At 42.4% G+C, this 17,607-nt stretch overlaps 1 long non-coding RNA gene across 2 annotated transcripts in view; it reads left to right on the forward strand.

Annotated features, from left to right (window-relative positions):
- LOC133511095 (uncharacterized) overlaps positions 1 to 17,381 on the forward strand; it is a 23,560-nt gene extending 6,179 nt beyond the window's left edge. The window contains exons 3-7 of one of the 2 annotated variants that reach the window (XR_009797793.1): positions 7,436 to 7,523; positions 11,612 to 11,726; positions 11,858 to 11,997; positions 14,675 to 14,782; positions 14,862 to 17,381. This is a non-coding gene — a long non-coding RNA (uncharacterized LOC133511095). The remainder of the gene's footprint in view (positions 1 to 7,435; positions 7,524 to 11,611; positions 11,727 to 11,857; positions 11,998 to 14,674; positions 14,783 to 14,861) is intronic. The other variant, XR_009797791.1, reaches the window with a different exon arrangement.
- Positions 17,382 to 17,607: the final 226 nt, after the last annotated feature.

Here is a 17,607-nt window from a genome sequence, read left to right on the forward strand (position 1 = left end):
GGGCGTGCTGCAGCCTATTCCAGTAACCTTAATGCAAGAGGCGGCGCACACCCTGAACTGGTGGCCAGCTAATCGCAGGGCAAGCTTGTAATACCAGTACGTGTGGATACGACACAATGCTGATTAAACCCATCAGCTCCTCGAATATCTTGTATTTTTCAGGATGAGATTTTGTTCCTATATTTAGTTAATGCCCGATTTATTTGCCTCGCTGCCCCACTTGATGGCACAGTGATGACACATTTGATAGCAATGGGTAGAGTGCGGCCCCTTGTTGTTTTGTAAAAAGCCCGATAAACAGTATTTTGCGTATCTGTAGCGGAACGTAATCATACAATAATTACGATGTGCACAATGTATTTAGAATCTAATACAGTCATTCCCAGGCTTCAGTAGGAAAAGATGGTCTATAACATAATTGTTTGATGGTCACAGACGACCGATGAACATTAAAAGCATTACATTGAAGAACAGTACATTTTTTAAAAAGGCAGCGACAATATTTCAACATTATCATATGTTAGCTAACCACTCCAAATGCTTTTTTTTCTTTCACCCGTCTCATAAACCAACAATAAAACGGAACTGTTGCAGAATTTGGCGGCATGGTGGGGCAGCTGGTAAAGCGTTGGCCTCACAGTTCAATCCCGGACCCGCCAGTGTGTAGTTTGCATGTTTTCCCCGTGCATTGTGTGGGTTTCCTCCGGGCACTCCGGTTTCCTCCCACATCTCAAAAACATGCAACATTAATTGGACACTCATAATTGTCCCTTGGTGTGATTGTGAGTGCAGCTGTTTGTCTCTATGTGCCCTGCGATTGGCTGGCAACCTGTTCAGGGTGTACCCTGCCACCTGCCCGCTGGGATAGGCTCCAGCACTCCCGTGACACTCGTGATGATAAGCGCCCAAGAAAATTGATGGATGTTGCATAATTTAAATTGGGGCTGTTCTTTTTCCTGTGTTCAAATGAAATTAAAGGCCCTGTAAACCGCCCTTTGAATAACATGAAATGGATGCTTTAAATTTTAAATTTTACAATTTGCTTCAGATGCTTCTTACAGTTACAGCAATTTGAATGTATTTGTGTGAGCCTCCTGTTCAGGCTCTGCAGCCTGGGGTCCGCCTGAGGGGTTTCTCAACCAGGGTACTCCCCTCCTCTCCTCACCTCTGTGCCGGCTGATGTTCCGACTTGCTCTGACAGGATTGCACCCTAGCGGTTAATGCACTTTTTTGTCCAAGCAGATTAGAAAATAAGCAGCATTTGGACGCATAAATACTAAAGTCTCCGTTTGGATGCAGATTTGTGGCAACACAGCCATAATCCAGATGGGCTTCATTTTACACGGAAAATACCCAAGTTGAACAAACATGAACTAATGTGATGCGGTTTTAGCAAGAGTAATTGTCTCTGAATGGACCAAAAATTAATCATAAGTGGATTTGAGTGAAATCCAATTTCCTTGATCTCCATTGTTTGCTTTACTTGCTATCAGGTACTCAATTTAAAGTGATTCCAGAGTTCCAGACATTTATTTTGCACAGAGGCTTGAAATCGGGTCATTCGACTTTCTCAATCGCAATCTCAATGGCAGACTGCTGTAAAATGCAAAGAAGAAGAAAGAATAGTAGTAGTAAGTCAACATATATAACATGAAAGTCAGCAACTACAATCATTGTAGTTGTAACTTTCATGTTATATAAACAGTTGCTCCTCTTTTTATTAAGACTCACGACAGTGTGAGCTTCTGGTCATTCCTGATTGCCTCTGTTCTTTTTCACATCATAGTCCGATTTTGTAGCCCACCCATCATCAACATTCACAGCACAAAAGGATTTGCGGTTCAAACTGTTGAACATTTCCAAAATTTTGAAATAATAGCCTAGACTGTTTTTCCAACAGATTGTCTCTTTAGATACCCCAAACCAATCGATAATCAGGATAGTCTTGTGAGACATTCCATCATCGTACCTTTGTTGACTTAATCGTGTGTATGCATGTAATGAATGGCGTTGTTGAATTTATATAGGCCGGTTTTTTCTCTTGAGTTTTGGTAGAAACAATAAGGGAGCCATGTTACTTTGTTTTCCACACAGATGGCTAAAATGTCTTTGTTTTAATTTGTTTTGACATTCTGCTACAGTTTGAAATGCAAACCGGTGATTCCGATTAGACATTTAAATAGTATAACAGGAATCACCAGGATGTACAGTGAAAGCAGTCAATCGCGCCTCGGTTCAACCATACCGTCTTGCCACTTGCCTTGTTAGCTCACTTTCAGTATCTTACCTTTATGACTTGTGTAGTGTGGGATGGAATTTTAAAACACTTTTGTTGCATTTTATGCCACTGATTAGCTGTTTGTTGTCATTCATCCATCTTGCACCTCCAGTAAGTGCTCTTAAAACAGTGTACAATCAGTAGAGTGTAAATGGCTCATCACCATCTTTTCTGCAGCAGACCCAAGATTTGCTTTTGCTTGAACTTGTTCAGGAGACGGCCCTTTTCTAAAGAACTTGCACCAATACAAGCTTCCAATACTTCTTATTTTTCTTGAAGCTGCACGGCAACTACACTGAACGAGCCTGGACTTGTCTGCTTCTCTAAACCTGGCTCCTTCTCCACTCCTACTTCTGTATAGAAAGTGGCCACATTCCAGCTTGCTGGAAGTGCTGATTAGTGTTTTTTTTTTTTTCTAGAAGCACGGTGTATAGGCATCAGTGTCTTTAGAGGGAGGGAATGAAGTTAAGCGGCGGCTCATTTATTGACAAGGGCAAACCAATGCCAGTAGCCCCCTCTGATTAGCCAGTCCATTAGTTAACCTGGTTTGACAAAAGAACTGACACAAAGCACTGGGGTCAATTGCATTGCTGGAACTTTCCAAAAGGTCCAAGAGTGATTACGACAAGCACTCAGTTTTTGTGTGTTCATGCTGTGTTTCGGTCAAATGTACGCATTGTCCAGACAACACAGAACAAACTGATGTGCACTTCTGATCTTTTATGACTTGAATTTCCACCTCTGATACCTCTAAGCAAGATGTGACCCCCTAAAACATTGTTGTCCAACACATTGGGGATACGTTTACATGTCAATAATCGAGTAAAACTGTTTTCTTTTTTTTCATCTTTTTCTTCACCAATGTTGCCAAATGAATCTCCAGTTACAGAAGCTGCAAAGCAGCTAAAACATTACTACACGATTGCAGTGTCTCTGACCCAGTTACCAGACCCCCCCGACATGATGGGCTGGATTCTTCCAACCTGCTTTGAGACTTCCACAAGAAGATGCCTAGTGGACCCTAAAGTAATTAACATCTACACTAGAAGTCTGAACTCCCAAGCATCAAAGGCCCCCAGATGTTTCCACTGGACCATTGTATTTTCAAAGTAACAATTGCTGGGACAAGGCAACACCTGCTGACCTTGGGAGGAACTGCAAAGCTGAAGTGGTGACTCATTTTTTGTTTGTTCCAAGGATAAACATCTGCTTTGATCTTTCGCAAACGCTTCAGAAATATTCCTAATGTATGCCTTGATGTCCATGTCCGTGACTCAAATCTGCAAGCACAGGTGTGAGAGCTTGAGAACTGTTTGTCCAAGCAGTATGAAATGCGATTTTAAACCAGTTGATTTGCCAAAACTAAAGTATAAACAGTCATGCAATATCCTTGAACTATAAGTAAAGAGGATAAAAATTGAGGTTATTTTTTTGAATTAATATATTTACATTTATATTTCTAACTAACTAACCCATTTTATGACTCAAAATTGAAACTAGTTTCAAGGTGATGGTTGTTGCCTTTTCTTGTCCCCTTTGACCCCCCTGAGGTACTTATCCTCTGACCCCCACTTTGTTTTTTTTCTTCTCTTCTTGTCCTGGCTGGCCTCATCTCATCTCGTCAGGCATGGGCTGGCCTCGGCCACCCCTCCCCTTTCTCTGTTCGGGCTCGTGGCTTGGCAGCCATGGACCTTGGGAATGGCGACTGGGGGATCACTCCTGTGAGGGGTAACAATGCACGCTCATACCAGAGCTGCTATTGGGTACAACTCATGCCCAGTTACTCCCCACGTGCATAATAAATTGAGAAGTCTACAACATTGACACACTGAACCTTGACTACTTTGGATTATGGACCAGTTCTGTTGTAGTCATTATTCTCAGAATGCATCAAATAAAATAGAATTCCTTTTTATAAAGTGGCTGTGTGTAATTTGACAGCAAACAATTTTCCAAACAAAAGCTAAAAATGTTTTAGTTTTAAGCTAATTATTTGTCACTTCCAGTTGTAGTTTACTGTAAAACAAAGAGAAAGGACTAAAGAAGACCCACTACCTGAAAGCTAATAAACAGTAATGTAAAATGCCTATGACATACCAACGGGAATTTGCACCATTTTTAACGGTAATTCCAAATCTTAAAACAACACAAACGGAACAATCCAGAGTGTTATGTGTTTATTGTTGCATGATAACTAATAATGAGGACAGGAGTAACAATTGCACACCTTTATGTAATTACCTCTCTTCAGAGTGGAACGAATGCATGTTGCAGCAGATTACACAGGGGGGGGGGTTGGGTGCAGGAGTTGTGGGTGTGACTGTATAGAACGTACCAACTTAAGATGTATATAACATTTTGTGTGTTAACCATCCATTCATTTATTTTCTGAACTCCTAATCCACACTAAGGTCGCGGGCATGCTGTAGCAAAGGGGTGCCCAGACTTTTTTTTTTTTTACCCCAAGATCTAATTTTCAAGCAGCCACCTTCTTGCGATTGATTGGGAGAAAACCCACAGAGTCACGGGGAGAACATGCAAATTCCACACAGGCAGGTAGGGATCGAAACCAGGACCTCAGAACTGTGAGGCCAAAGCTTTCCAGCTGAGTCACCGTGCCGTTATTTTTTCGCCCCAATTGTTTTAATTTGTGGGCAAGATCAGCACTGCTGACTGGACCTCATTCTGGATTCCTTTTTTTCCAGGCTGTATCATAAGCTTCAAATGAAAACTTTCTAATCTGGTTTTGGTGACTTTCCTAATATGAATAGCACATGACAAACAAAATGAGTTCTTGATTTAAGTCAATTAGAGCGACAGCCACCGACTACATATTCATTCGGTAGCCAAGGTTGAATGGCACAGCTGGGCAACAATTAAGTATTGACATTCAAACTACATTCCTTTCCATGGGCCGAGTCTGTTATTGCGAGAGTGCATACATTTTACTTCATACGTAAATAATAACAGATTACCTGGTTTGGGATGTGATTAAAACACCGATCTCAGATGGGATGTCACATTTGTTCCAATGAGCGGCATGTTCAAGCTAGTCTCATAGTCCCGATTTTAGGCTGGGGTAAAACATTTATTTTACACTCATTCGATCTTTTGAAGAAATTTGGTTGATTAACTCGCCACCCCAATACACAGTGCCTGTGATTGTCATGGAGGAATTTTCCAGAAGTGTTTCTGTGAGCTTGTGGAATCCTGACAAGATGGAGCATGTCTCGGGTTGTCTTGCAATGTCTCTGCAAACTGCCCTAAAGACAAATTAGGAGTGCTAAATGTCATCAGAATGGATTCAAATACAAGTGTAATGTTTTATTCACACGACTGAGAAAATTAAGACAGCTGATGGATCACTAAGGAAATAAGCTAAATAAACAAGCGCGATTTTTCAGGAATTCATCTTTAACACATACATTTCAATTGTAAATTTTGTAAATGCTATACGGTACGTGTTCTGAATGTAGTTTTGATTGAAACTATCAAGATGTTTTAATTCAACAACACTTATAATATTGTGAAAGTGTGCAATTGAATACAACTCCAATGCATCACATTGGTGTCAAGATTGGGTCTTTTGTGGTGTTGGACGCAAGAAGGAGGCAAGGAGTTTTTAAGAATGTAAAAAAAAAAAAAAAAGATACATTAAAAAGGATAGCAAAGATATTTAGGGCAAAAAGCTAAATCAACAAAGTCTAACATGTAATCACAAAGTAACAAAGAAACACCAAGTACCAGAGGACTAAGCACTACAGAAATATGACAGGTCGAAGGAAACACTGCAACAGATGACAATCGACATGACAACGGAGCAACCCGGATGGAAAGAAACGGGGAACTAAATACAAGCAAACTAATGAGACAACAAGGAACATCTGGACATGATAAGAGCGGCTGGATGGAGCTGATTGGGCGACACGACAGACGAGAACAGGTGGGAGACATTAACCAAACGAGGACACGAGACATGAACGCCATGGGACACAGAAAAGATGAAACAAAACACAAGAAAATCTGAATCTTTGAACACCTGGTTGACACCTCTAAATATTACTAATTTCATTGTCTGAAAACCTGCAATACCTCTCAAAAGTAGTGCCAGCATTTCAGAAAACCTTTGCAACAATTTTTCAAACAAGTGCCAAGCAGAGTTGCTGTTGATTCAGTCTGCGCTGGTCTTTGGTCTAATGCAGTGTTTCCCAACATCTATGGAACCACGACTGATGTTTTATCCTTCCATCCATTTTCTGTATTGTTTATCCTCACTAGAGTTGCGGGTGTGCTGGAGGCTCCCCCAGCTATCTTCATGCAGGAGGCGGCGTACTCCCTAAATTGGTTGCCAGCCAATCGCAGGGCACATAGAAACAAACAAGCATTCAAACTCACAATCACACCGAGGGGCAATTCAGAGTGTCCAATTAATGCATGTTTTTGGGATGTGGAATGAAATTGGAGTCCCCGGAGAGCACACATCCAACCAATAATGCCTCTACTGAAATGATGATGATCACCTCCCAATTAACTCAAATGGTGGGTGTGTGCCAGCTTACGGCCATGCTACCCTGAGAATGCCAGATCTCGGAAGCTAACCGGGTTTGGCCCTGGTTTGTACTTGGATCGGAGACCGCCTGGGAATACCAGGTGATGTAAGCTTCTCTCCCCGGCTAAATGCAGAGGGGTTGTGTCATTAAGGGCATCCGGCGTGTTATATTACAGAAGCAGCAATATGTATGTAAATTAATGTTGTACCTTCTGCTATCCAATGCAATAGCGTTTATTATTTCCTGTTGGAATTTGTGACTGGCGGAGATAAGTTATTTGCAGTAAATAATTTTCAGACCACTAATGAATGACGTGACATAGGTTTTGGGATGTTGCGCTACATCAACGCAGACTGCACATCTTCCCGAAGCAGGAGATGAGAACATTCAGACATTGTGTTGTGTCCTGTTAGAAATTATATATAAACAATTAGTCAAGAGATTTCCCCCCAAAAACAGTGAGGACTTTTGGAAATGTACTCAACTGTCCATCCCTCTGTTCAGAAATGCAAAATTTTGATGGGGGACAAGTGCGTCAGGCTATGATGAGAGTTTTGTGGTCATCTCGGGCATTTTTCTGAGCTCAGGTTGTTGTATTATTTTTCAGGGCACCCTCATGCGAGGCAATATGAGCTTCCTTCTCTGTGATCAACGCTGGTTCAAAATCACTTGACCTGGCTGCTTGTGAAACTAGAGTAAGTCACCATATTGTCTTTTGTAATGGAAATGTAATACAGCGTTTGTGCCTTGAGCAGGCGTAAGAAAGCTTGAGCCTTTATTATGTGGTGTACCATTTCAATGATTCATCCCAGTGGAGGCGATCAGATTTGAGTCCCCTTGTTAGAGTACACAATCCAATAAACCTTTATGGCAGGGGTCGGGAACCTTTTCGACTGAGAGAGCCATAAAGGCCAAATATTTTAAAATGTCATTTCAAAAGAGCCATACGGTATTTTAAAAACTAAGTACAGGCGTATTTGTGCATTTATGTAAGACGAACACTTTTAGAGTACAATAAGTCTCATTATTTAAAATAACATAGTTACGCTGTTGCTAACCGATCACGACAAAAGTACTTCTTATCATGAATGCGACTTCTGGTGCTGCACGGTTTTGCTGATGGCTCTATTTATAGTCTGTTTCATTTAGCTTCATGCAGGCCTTGAGACTTCCATCCATTAATCGTGAACGGAATTCAATTTGATTTGCCATCACGGTGGTACGATGGCGAACAGTTCTTGCCGACAAAGGCATGTCTTTTATTCGTTTGACCATCTTGTCTTTAGGCAAAGTTGGCAAAATGTTTACTGGCAATATCGAGGACAAATGCTTTGGGATACTCCCCATCTCTGAATTTAGACACACAGCAGAACCTTCCTTCTCCACAAAGGCTGTCCATTCTTGTTGAAAATGTCGGTACTCCTCATATTTTTTTCTTTGAGCTACTGTCATGATCCAGCCGGTCCTAGCCCTGGCTGTGCAGGTCCCCCGACACACCTGCAGTCATCAGGAGGCGCACACCTGAGCCTCATCCCCAGTAATTACCTGCAGTACTTATAGGACCCAGCGGACGGTCTGGCTTTGCCAGATCGTTGCCATTGATGCCTCGTTCCCGCACTTCCTCGACTCTGATCTTGACTCCCGGCGTACCGACCCCTGCCTGCCTGCCTCCCGACCTACTGCGTAAGCCTGACGTCATTATCACTGCTGCTCTCATGGACTGCCTGCCTGGTTAATGACTCTGGACTGAAAAAAGATATTTCCCGAACTACCTCCACATTTCCCAAGTCGTGCATTTGGGTCCAACTCCACGTTCTGGTAATGACAGCGACCTTTGTCAAAAGGATTTCCATAGTTTGTTGTTCCAGCGCGATCGGCATTCGACCCTTCTGCGCCTATCGACTGCTACACTAAACTATGGCAACCCCACTAGGACAAACTGTCTCTGTGTCATTTGCGTTGCCTGCACTACAGAAAACGCGTATACAGTATGTCATTATGAAGGCTCTGCGAGCCATATGCAACCGCCAAGAGAGCCAGGTATGGCTCGCGACCCAAAGGTTCCCAACCCCTGCTTTATGGGTTAGTCAAGCTTTTATACCATCCATTTTCCATACTGCTTATCCTCACAAGGGTAATAGTGGGCGTGATGGCGGCTATCTCAGCTGACTCTGGTGTTTGTGGGGGGTACACACCCTGAACTGGTCGCCAGCCACTCGCAAATACCAAAAGCAGTTGGTGCCTTGATGACAGTAAAGACGAGAGGCAAACAGTGTAGATTCATTCCATCCATTTAGTCGTATTATAAACTGAAGCCATGTAACTGAAGAATGCATTGCAAAACTTTGATGACTACCCCACATGTCCAGTGGGCCAAGGTACAGACCGAAAACATGCTTTTGCACCATCTGCTGTGGAAGGGAGTGAAGCACAAGAATGGTGGGACAAACCCCAAACCCTGCTCCCTCCACAACTGTCAAATGTATTCTTTTCTTATATGTACACAAAATTGCTTTTGACAAACAAAGATAATTGGTGAAATTATAATTGAGGAAAGATACGACTGGCACATATTATGGAATTTGAACATTTTAAAACAGTTCACAGGTTTCCTAATAAAAAGTCTGGCGAATTCAACGTGCACAAAGGATAACAAAGTACAGCGCACGCAATATCTGCTTTTTACGCTAGGTTTAAAACCACTCAGTTTTGGGGAGGCAGTTTTCTGTCTCATGCAAAGTACAGGTTTCATTACCATGACGATGGGGGTGTTGCACCAAAACTCCGTGTGGCCAAGTTTTAGCCAATATTTAGCTAGTTTTCCAACCACTTGAGTTATTGTATCTATTTATTTATTGGGGAGACTTCAGGACTCCTGACTGCAAATGAATGGCGTGTGAATAAAACATTCAAAGTACTCACATTACACTTTAATTTGCCATTCAAATCTACTTCAACTCAAAGTACAAACCTTAAACGATGTTGGTTTGGCACCAAAGTCCTGCTGTCGCTAATGCGTGTTTCAAATCAGTAAAGAGAGACAGCTGCCTGTGGAATGCTGACAAACTAACAATGAAAGAATATTCCTTTCTCATCATGTGCGCCTTGATCTGTGCTTGGAATGAAAGAGAGAGAGAGAGAGAGAGAGAGAGAGAGAGAGAGAGAGAGAGAGAGATTAAAAGAAGAGAAGAGAAACAGACCTTCACTACCACAATTTCATAATGCACCCTCAAGGTTGCATGTGAAACAACTTATGACTCGCTGGCATGGGGTAATGGATTATTTAAAGGATTATACATATTCATGAAAATATTCTCATTACTATTTGTTAGCAGTAAGACAGTTAATATTGAGCCTGGGAAGTCAGACATGGATTTTTTCTGAAAAATGAACGGAAACTAGATTCTTGTGACTCTTGAAAGTTACTGATGGCTTGCGCAGTACGATCACTCATCTAATGCTGAGAGCAAGGATGAGCTGCGCCGTGGTACGTTTTCCGGCTGTGGCAGAAGCGTGAAAAAAAGAAGGCTGGCAATATTATTTCTGTGTTGACTTTATTGCACTTTTATGTGTCGTGGGAAATCATTGTGTCTTGGGTTGCAGCAAATGATTCTTGAGCGCTTTATAGGGCGCAATGTTTAATATGAGGGTGAGAACAGACAAAATCACTCATTGCACCTTAGAGAATAAATTAAGGATGAGTGAAGGTATCTCTGGCATCTCTGCAGAAAGACAATCTTTATTACCAGCTGCCTGCCTCCTTTGTCGCGTCATTACCGGGACACGTACTGTGCTGCTGGCGGAAGATTGTCATTCCCAGCTGGAATGAGTGGCGTGCGTGGACTGCAGTATTTACTCATGCTAGTACGTCCAGCAAATATTGATCTGTGAGATGGGCTTGGGAAGCCACAGGGCCTGAAACCTCCTGTGGAAATCAGACCCTCAATTTCTCACGTCACATGTTCAACCAAGTCTCCTTATTCATCTCCAGGAATAGGCAATCAAGCAAACTTCATTGATTATCATATCAATGATGAATGAACATTCTTTTGCACTCTGCTGAAGATCCCAAACAAAGCCCGTCTTTACCACAACGAAATCCCAATTTTCTGCAAAACAGCTGAAGGAATGAACTGATAGTCTCTTGGACACGGCGAGCAGCAATGTATTTACCTGGGGCCTGGGTTACTGTTGTTTGCTACCAAGTTTGCTTGAAGTACATTATGCACTTCAGGATGTAGCATTACACCAGAATATAAACAATTATGAATTCTGGCGGCATGGTGGAGCAGCTGGTAAAGCATTGGCCTTCTGTTCTGAGGTCCCAGGTTCAATCCTGGACCTGCCCGTGTGGAGTTAGTACGTTCTCGCCATGCTTGCGTGAGTTTCCTCCGGGCACACCGGTTTCCTCCCACATCCCAAAAACTTACAACATTAATTGGACACTCTAAATTGCCTGTAGGTGTTATTGTGAGTGCGGCTGTTTGTCCCTTTGTGCCCTGCAATTGGCTGGCAACCAGTTCAGGGTGTACCACGCCTCCTGCCCGTTGACAGCTGGGAGAGGCTCCAGCAGTCCCCGCGACCCTCGTGAGGATAAGTGGGAAAGAAAATCGATGGATGGATACTTATGAATTCCATGTGTTTGAGAAAATCTAAATGATTCTTTCTCAACTTTACAAAGCCAAACTAGTTCATATTTGTAGTCTATGGACGACATTGTGTCATTTTCTAAGCAGACTTAATGCATCTTAACCAATCCCTCCGCCCCGGTGACCTTCTGCAGAACAGCTCGCTGCTTGTGTGTTCTGGTCTCCGGTGGCTCATCTGCTTATCAGTCAACAGAAAGGTAGAATTTTGTCTAACTTCCAGCAAAGGCACCTGGAGACACTCGGGCTCAGGTAAGGAGTGACTGTCAGCGGTAAAACGCATGTTGCTATGGAGAAGAGGAGACTCATTTCCTGCCAAATAACAAAAGAGATAAAGAGGCAGCTCTCACATTGTTTTCTCCAATTTTCTCCTCATTCTCAAGGGATGCTGCTGTCCCGGTCCTCTGGTGCAAATGAAGTGTTGCTGTGTGGAAAAACACTGGCTTATTACCTCTGCTGCCACTGCTGTGCTGAATGAAGATGCTTTTACCAGAGTAAACACACAGTCCAGTAGGACCAAATGGTCAATATCATGTTTGGGAGGCAACACATTTCCTTGAATTTAATTTGAAACATACTCCATGACTTTCTTCTTTTTCTCCTGCAAAACCATTCCTCCTCAAAACTGCGTTTATGGTCCAATAACTCATAATCTAATTTTGCATTGCACAAAGTGCTTGATGCTGGCCGTTTTATATTACAGTCCAGATGCATACGAGTTTATGGTCTATCAATTATCAAATTCAAACTTTAAGAGATTCATATCCAAGAAGTGTATCACACATTTTGAAAAACATTTGAAAAAAAATCAAACACCAATTGTAATTATATTAAAACAAACATAGCTTTATATGGCTTGTTGAGGTTTGTGTTGAAAGGCACGAAACGGTTAAAAAAAAAAAGGGGTAAGAGTTCATCCTATCATGTTTGCCGAACTTGTCACAAACGGAAGGTTTTGAGGGCAAGGAAGGCAAGGCAAAAAGTGGAAAACCCAAGTGTAAGGAAGCATGGAGGAAAGGCAGGAGCGCAGGAATATAGACATGCGTTTTAACTTCCAAAAACGAGGGAAAACAAGGATCATGCAAAAAAAATAAAAATACTAAATTGACAAAGTTCAAAATTTGAATACAAAGTAACGAGAAATACAAGGGAAGAAAGAAAACAGTAAATGAGACATTTAGAATCATACAATTGATGGCTTTGACGTGACATTGACAATGAACCGACAAGAACTGAAAGAAACCAGGGAACTAAATACCAAAATTAATAAATACAAATTTGTCAAGACATTGAGGAACACAAGAAACACAAGAAATGAGTTGCTGGAAGGAGCTGATTGATTGACGTAAGGTAGAGGGTTGATGAGAACCCGTGGTCACAATAACCAAATGAGCACCCAAGACATGGACAACATGGGCCACAGGATATCACGAAACAAAGCAAAATATAAACCACAACACAGACCTGACATAACTGAGCTCTCGCGCAATTGTATGATGATTAGAACATTCAAATTTGGAGGAACCACTGTATTCACAAATGCGAACAGCAAGTACAGTGAAGAGAATAAGTATTTGAACACGCTGCTATATTGCAAGTTCTCCCGCTTAGAAATCATGGAGGGGTCTGAAATTTTCATTGTGTTTACATGTCCACTGTGAGTGAGATAATATAAAAAGAAAAATCCAGAAATTTATTTGTGTGAGACAGCTGCAAATAAGTATTTGAACACCTGAGAAAACCAATGTTAATATTTGGTACAGTAGCCTTTGTTTGCAATTACAGAGGTCAAACGTTTCCTGTAGTTGTTCACCAGGTTTGGACAAACTGCAGGAGGAATTTTGGCCCACTTTCCCCACAGATCTTCTCTAGATCAGACTGGTTTTTGGGCTGTCGCTGAGAAACAAGGAGTTCCACCTCCCTCCAAAGATTTTCTATTGGGTTTAGGTCTGGAGACTGAGTAGGCCACGCCAGAACCTTGATATACTTCTTACAGAGCCACTCCTTGGTTTTCCTGACTGCATGCTTCAGGTCATTGTCATGTTGAAAGGCCCAGCCACGACCCATCTTCAATGCTCTGACTGAGGGAAAGAGATCATTCCCCAAAATCCCACAATACATGGCCGCGGTCATCCTCTCCTTAATATGTTGCAGTCGTCCTGTCCCATGTGCACAAAAACACCCCCAAAGCATGATGCTACCACCCCCATGCTTCACAGTAGGGATGGTGTTCTTGGGATGGAACTCATCATTTGTCTTCCTCCAAACACGGTTTGTGGAATTATGACCAAAAAGTTCCATTTTGGTCTCATCTGACATCTGACCACAAACCTTTCTCCCATGACTCCTCTGTATCATCCAAATGGTCATTGGCAAACTTAAGACAGGCCTTGATGTGCTAGTTTAAGCAGGGGAACCTTCACTGCTATGCATGATTTCAAACCATGATGTCTTACTCTATTACCAACAGTCACCTTGGAAACGGTGGTCCGAGCTCGTTTCAGGTCATTGATAAAGTCCTGTCGTGTAGTCCTGGACTGATTCCTCACCTTTCTAAGGATCACTGAGGTGATATCTTGCATAGGGCTCCACTCTGATTGAGATTGACCGTCATGTTTAGCTTCTTCCATTTTTTAATGATGGCTCCAACAGTGGACCTTTTTTTAACTCGCTGCTTGGCATTTTCTCCGTAGCCCTTTCCAGCCGTGTGGCGTTGTACAATTTTGTCTCTGGTGTCTCTGGACAGGTCTTTGGTCTTGGCCATGTTACATGTTTGATTCTTACTGATTGTATGGGGTGGACAGGTGTCTTTATGCAGCTAACGTCCTCACACAGGTGCATCTGATTCAGGATCATACATGGAGTGGAGGTGGACTTTTAAAGGCGGACTAACAGGTCTTTGAGGGTCAGAATTCTGGCTGATAGACAGGTGTTCAAATACTTATTTGCAGCTGTATCACACAAAGAAATTGTTAAAAAAATCATACATTGTGATTACTGGATTTTTCTTTTTTAGACACACAAACAGTGGACATGCACCTACGATGAAAATTTCAGACCCCTCATGATTTGAGGGAGAACTTGCAATATAACAGGGTGTTCAAATGCTTATTTTGTTCACTGTAACGTCAGTAAACTTCAACGAAGCCTTCTATTAACAGACCAATTGCCATATTTTCTTTTTTTCTTCTACAACTAAGTGGCTATCAGCATGCATCACAAGAGTTCTTACCACATGCCTGCGTCATGTCAGCGCACTGCAAGTCTCAGCAGACTTCCAGCCGAGCAAATGGTGATTAAGTTGGAAGGTCAGATGGAATTGATTCTTTTCCCCGCGGTACATCTTTGTCGCATTTCAGCTAGAAATGAGTGCCCATTTGTTTTCAGGGCACTGCATTATTTCGAAGACGCATGCTTCACCCACAAAGTGGGGGTTCATCTGCACTCAAGGGCCCGCCGGTGATGCCCCAACACAATGATGTCAGCTGCTCACCGGAGGGAAAGCAGAGGGTGGTCACGCATCGCAACAGCAAGGCTAGCCCCAAAGAGATTGACTTAATTGAAACCAATTACTTTGATGAGTTGCTGTAGTTAGTAATCTTTTATGTTTCATTAGCACATTACTCTGACATTTAGCTAATGAGAATAGGGAAGCACAAACAAAAGTAATTTGTCCCTGACGCGTCGAACCAAGAGACGAGAGAAGTGTGGAATAGTTCCCTACTGGTGACTGGTCTCACAAGTGATATATTTTAAACCCAAATCTTTGCGCTTGATAGTGCGTCAGAGTGATCAACCAGCACATCTCCGAAGAACTCCTGTTGCGTTCACTTCGTTCAGTGTGAGAGAATTAAAAGGCAATGAGTGTGAGAGGACAAGTCATTGTTTCTTCTCTCTGACAAGGTGTATGCTCACAATGCTGTGAGCATTTGACAGTTCCTGGCCAAGGCACATGTTGCCATACTACAGAGGAACATCACGGCTCACTCAAAATTCTTCGTACAGTTTCTCATTAAACAATGAAACCATCTTACTTGACCCATGATGGACCCCAAACTTAAAGTTTACCTAAATGCTGACTTAACTGTTCTAAATGAAGAACACTTCATCTTGCGCATCTGGACCTGAATGTCTCTTGTTCTTTGTTCTTCTTAATTTATTTGTTCTATGTTCTGAATGTCATACCAGGGCGGCACCGACTACCGGAGACAAATTCCTTGTGTGTTGTTACACGCTTGGCCAATAAAGCTGATTCTGATTCTGAACACGCACCCTAACATTGGATTTAGGTCTGTCATGGGGCTCCACTCCCACCATAGCCACCATGTGCTTTATACAAAGATCGTGATTCATAATGCCGATTAAATTTACTCAAAAAGATTTTCAGATAAACTCCCAATCTTAAAACCAAGAGGGACACATCAACATAAGTTTTGTCACGCAATTTTTCCTCTCTGCGATCAGGATGTGTGGCCAGCGTGCAGCATGACGTGGGTGGCGAAAAGTAAGCATCATGTTTGTCATTTAGACAATATTGTAGCATCGTAAGCGCCAATCTGTCAGTTCGTTCTATTGTTTTAACGCCTCATCACACAGTGACAGCGAACCATAATTGCGGACCACGCTTTGTGTTTTGATGCAGCTGACAAATCTGACAGTCCGTGCAGCTGCCGTCAGTCACAAAGCCACCGACATTGTCTAAGTTTATTGGGCTACACACATTCAAAGACACCTGAGCTGCAGCAAAAAACAAAACAAAACAAAACAAAAACCACAGACATCTTTAATTATCACTTGAAAGATGTGTTGCAGGAAGCACCAGCCCACATAAAACTGAAGGTCGCCTGTGAAGTATGTCTTAAAATCTTCGCGCTCATCTTATTGTCCATTTAAACTTTTGGGAAATCAACTTTATTGTCCGTACAAGAACAAATGGAGCCATACAGACCATGGTTCGCAGGATTTGTAAAGATTTTCCTTCAGTGCTCAAATGATTGTCAGAGCACAGACTGGTTTTGGATGACAACCGACACATAATTGTCAAAATAGCTGAGAACAAGACATTTTGTTTTATATCGATATATTGTACACAGTAGAGTGCACTCAGTCACAGCAACGCCTTCTCTGCTGTCCTAAGCACAGCCATGAGAAGTACTGACTTACATTTTCAAGTTACGTAAAACTATAGTACTTTATGGTGACACGGTGATCACTTGTTAGAGCATCTGCCTCACAGTTCTGAGGACTGGGATTCGGATCCCAACCCCGCCTGTGTAGAGTTGTACGTGGTCCCCATGCCTGGGTCCTGAGTTGAGGTCAGCAATGCCCCATCCTCACTATACACAGTGTTGACGATGCACTGCTTTTCCCTCCTGAGACCACAATTTCCTCAAAGCTGTCTTGAAGTCGTTCTCTATGACCTCACCGAACTCCTCCCATGCTTGTGTTTTTGGCTCAGCGACCACCAAAGCTGCATTTCGCTTAGCCAGCTGGTACCTACCAGCGGCCTTGGGAGTCCCACAGTCCAGGAAAGTCCGACAAGGCTCCTTCAGCTTGACGGCATCCCCCACTGTTGGTGTCCACCAATGTGTTCAGGGGTTGCCGCCAAGACAGCCACCGACCACCTTACAGCCACAGCAATAGAGGCGCAAAACATCAAGATCATCTCAAGTTTTTTTTTTAAATAAATAAATATTGTAAAATAATACATTTGTTCTTCAGTCAAACTGTTAGCATCAGTCTCATCAATGTTGATGATCAGCTGCTTTTACTCAAACTCTCAGGGATCATTTCTCATGGTTAAAGCACAATCACGCAAACTTTTCCTCATTTTCAGTCCAAGCTGATTCAATGAGCAGAGGTCACAAGTCACATCGATGTTTTTATTGCTTTGCAATTTTTTTTTTCTTCCCCTCCCAGCGGCAGCAGCAAAGTACCTCGCAGAACATCCTGAGGGAAAGGCAGACTGCACCCTTTCTCACCTCGCTCAGCTCCAATCGTTGTATTGAGTGAGGATGGAAATGGTGGTCGTGGGTGGGTGGAGGTTAGGTGAGTAACATTATGACGCAGGTAACGTATGCTCAGAATGCTAATGCAAGCGTAATGATTTTGATGGAATGTCTTCATAAATGTC

The sequence above is a fragment of the Syngnathoides biaculeatus genome, chromosome 2 (assembly GCF_019802595.1).
Source record: "Syngnathoides biaculeatus isolate LvHL_M chromosome 2, ASM1980259v1, whole genome shotgun sequence".
NCBI classification, from domain to species: Eukaryota; Metazoa; Chordata; class Actinopteri; order Syngnathiformes; family Syngnathidae; genus Syngnathoides; species Syngnathoides biaculeatus.